This window comes from Oreochromis niloticus, linkage group LG16 (genome assembly GCF_001858045.2).
Source record: "Oreochromis niloticus isolate F11D_XX linkage group LG16, O_niloticus_UMD_NMBU, whole genome shotgun sequence".
Classification (NCBI taxonomy): Eukaryota; Metazoa; Chordata; class Actinopteri; order Cichliformes; family Cichlidae; genus Oreochromis; species Oreochromis niloticus.
The window spans coordinates 4,600,543-4,604,064 of NC_031987.2; the positions used below are offsets into that span (position 1 = coordinate 4,600,543).

General features: G+C 38.4%; 1 long non-coding RNA gene across 1 annotated transcript; it reads right to left on the bottom strand.

The window, feature by feature from the left end:
* Positions 1-465: 465 nt before the first annotated feature.
* LOC112844134 (uncharacterized) lies at positions 466-1,370 on the bottom strand. Its single transcript, XR_003216735.1, has 3 exons — positions 1,102-1,370; positions 678-818; positions 466-601 (listed from the first exon to the last, which is right to left on the bottom strand). It is a non-coding gene; the product is annotated as an uncharacterized LOC112844134 (long non-coding RNA).
* Positions 1,371-3,522: the final 2,152 nt, after the last annotated feature.

Below are 3,522 nucleotides of genomic sequence, written 5' to 3' on the forward strand. Positions count from 1 at the left end.
TGACGCGCAAATTATCTGAAACACTCAGCTATACCTAAGTGGAAACCTACTGTTAATCATTTCAGTCAGTTAACTAGTGAAGACATGTCCATCTTGATTCTCATGTCTTTGACTATTGTGCCAGTACAAAATACAACAGTGACAAATTTTAAATATGTGCTTGCAAATTTATAAAAAACTCACAAACTAATATCAGTTATTTACAAAAGTGTTCAAACCATTAGCAGAGACAGTAACATGCTTTTCTTTTTTACTTATCTGTTTGCATAAAACAGAGGAAGCAGAGATGGAAGAGTCTCCTGGATGGCTGTCTCAGCATCAATCTGCCTGTTTTTGGCAGCCCGTGTGGAGTTTGCCAAATGGCATGTAAAAACTCAAAGACCATGTGGCAGAAAATATTCTCTGATCTGACGAAAGAAAAAGTGAACTCTTTGAGGAAAACTTTAAGCTCTTTGTTGAACATCAGGCACTGCTCATCGCCTGCTAATGCCATCTCTACTGTGAAACATTAAGGTGCCAACATGATGTTGTGGGTGTGCTTCTGAGTGGCAGGGAGCAGGAAGTGGTCACAAGGATGAATGCAGCAAAATGCAGAAAGGTCCTTGGAAAAAAAAACTTGTTTCAGAGTGCAGCAACTTGAGACTGAGTGACAGTTCACCTTTCAGCACCTCAATTACCTGAAGCAAACAGCCAAGACAATGCTGAAGCTGCCTTAAGACAGAGCTGACTGTTCCTGAGTGGCTCACCCAAAGGCCAAACCCCCAAAGGATGTGGAGTGACCTGAAGTTCACATATGTTTTCCACCCAGTCTGATCAAGCTACAGAGGAAAAAGAAAAATGGTATGAACTGCTTACAAAGGTATTTTAGGCACTTATTTACAACACTTTTGTTAGAACTTTCCCCAGTGAGCACAGTGTAAACCACCGTAAACCTTTTTTTATTATTTCCTCACAAAATGCAGCTCATAACTGATGTCAGAGAAGTGAAAGCAGAGCCAGCAGCAGCTTGGCTCACATGCTGGTCTCCCATCAGTCTCCTGTCAAAGACTGGAGGTTTATCCACAATTCACATGCACAAACAACCAGAAAAAAGCTGCTTACCTCTCAACTTGACAAGCTCCATCCATTGTTAGCTGATAATGGAAGAGGAATACACCCATGAAAATAGAGACATGCTACAGTTTCCAATGAGAACCAAGACAAGCGGAGTTTCCAGTGACAATAGCCAGGTATGGCCAGAAGAGGTCAGCACTGTAAAGAATGCATGGAAACAGGTGAGACTTGACTAGACAAGAATCTGACAACAGAGAGACAGACAAGCTTTCGCACCCGATTTAGACACAGGGAGAACACGGACACGCCACACAGAAAGACCCCGACCAGATGGTGGAATCAAACTCAGGACCTTCATGTTGTGAGACAACAGTACTACACACCATGGCACCATGCTGCTGGTAGCTAGGATAGGCTCCAAATGGCTCACGATCCTGATAATTGGAAGAGAATGGATGGACCACATTAAGCAACATTTCATGGCTTGATCAAAAAAATCTAAAAATTGTTCCTGAAATGTCAAAAAATATGATTTGTGTAGAGGAAGACTATTTTCTAATAAAGGCAGCATCTGAAGCTTTCTTTTACTTGATATGAAGTTTTCTCTGCAGTTTGAAAGTAACAGAATTGACAATCCTGCAAATATTAGTTGATTAACTTTTTCTGTGGGAATCTTGTCAGAACAGCTTTATTTACCCAGGAAGGACACTCAGGAGAATTAGATGTTGTTAAAAAAACAGTTAGGAGATTAGGTGTTGGCACTCATAGCATGATTTCTTAAAGTGATCCACATCTACCCATCAATCCAAAGAAGTCTGACCTATCTCCTTTTATCTTCAGTCCAAAAAAGAATTAGGAATATTTTGCATGCAGGTACCTTTCTCCTAAAATTAGAGGAGAGAATCTCAGACTCCTGCAGACAGTGAATTATTACATTCTAGCAAGAGATTCTTTTCAAAATTGCCTTAGAAACCTTAACAAGACCTTGTTTAGGCACGATTATCTTACATTTTCCCAACAACTGATTTAAAGTAAGTTATTTCAATTGTAAACTATTACATGACAGATGTCACAATTTAATTGATTTTTATCATCTATACAGATATTGCTCAATAATTGAAAAGGTGCATTTTATTTCTAAACTTCCCCATTTCTAGGAAGTTATCACTGGACAACTTACTATTGGGCCACCTTAGCATGCCTTGTTTCAGCATGTCACTAACAGGCCTTGGACTAAAAAGATAAATCAGCTGACACAATCATTTCATCCACTTTGCAAGGAAAACTAAACCCAGAAAAGTTCAAGGTAAATGTGTAACAGCAGCACAGGAAACGAGGAATGGTAACGCTACCGTGAGACTAGGACTATGAGATCATACTATGAACATGTTATGTCTAACAGTCCCCACTATATCTGTAAATAATCAGGTTTCTGTAGTGACTCCTAAATTTCAGAAGGAATGTGGCTCTATTGTGGGGAACAGCTGCTCCACCTGGTTGGTCCAATGAGCTACTCTGCCTTAGTAACTTTGCTAGTAGTAGACCATGTTGTAGCTTTGACTGCATCATTCTCAGAAAGAACATACTCATCCTATTATCTGGCTTAACATAACACAATCGTGATATTTATTTGTCATGTTTGAGTTTTCTATCGACTTGAATGCAAATTGCATTCATAAGCAATATGTACTTTGCTTGTTGTGTGTACTGGTTGAGCCTGTTCTTTATTAAAAAAAGTAATTAGTTGTTGTTACTATATATGTCTTGCAAAGTATATGTCAGAACTACCTTGATGACATTACATTATTTTTTTTATATTACAACATATAAGTCTGAAACAGACTTAATGCTTAGAAGGAACACAAACAGAGCTGGGAGGTCTTGTGTGGTGGCAGTACGGTGAACAGTACTTGAGTTTCTCCTTTCTTCATGCTGATTAAATTCTTACAGCTTTAAAAAAAGCTCTTAGTGAGCACTAGTGGTGACCATGAGTTTGAAAAGGTTTTATGTGCGACACAAATGCTTACCCTGTGACTGGTTTCCAGAAAGCTTTGAGCAATACTGTCAGGCAAAATTCAAATTGAGATTTTGGCAAAAAAAATCAAGACATTTAAAAATATTACTGACTAGTGTTGTTTAAAAAAATGAAAAAACAAAAACAAATAAACAACATTTACAGATACTAATCGGTACAACCATCCAGCATAAAACCTTTGCCAGAGCAAACTGTGTGGATCAATCTCCTGTGGTAACACCTGTGGAAATAATCGAGCACCCGAAGATACATTTATCTGATAGCCATGTCATCAGCAAACATACTGTTGTCAAAGCAAACTAATGAATCCAAGATTGCTCTTGCATATAATTCTGTAACTGTTACAGGGCAGAACATGAAAACTCAATAGTTCTGTGAGACATTTAGCCAAAAGCCCAAGTATGAAAAGTTGGTCATAAACTACTTTATTTATT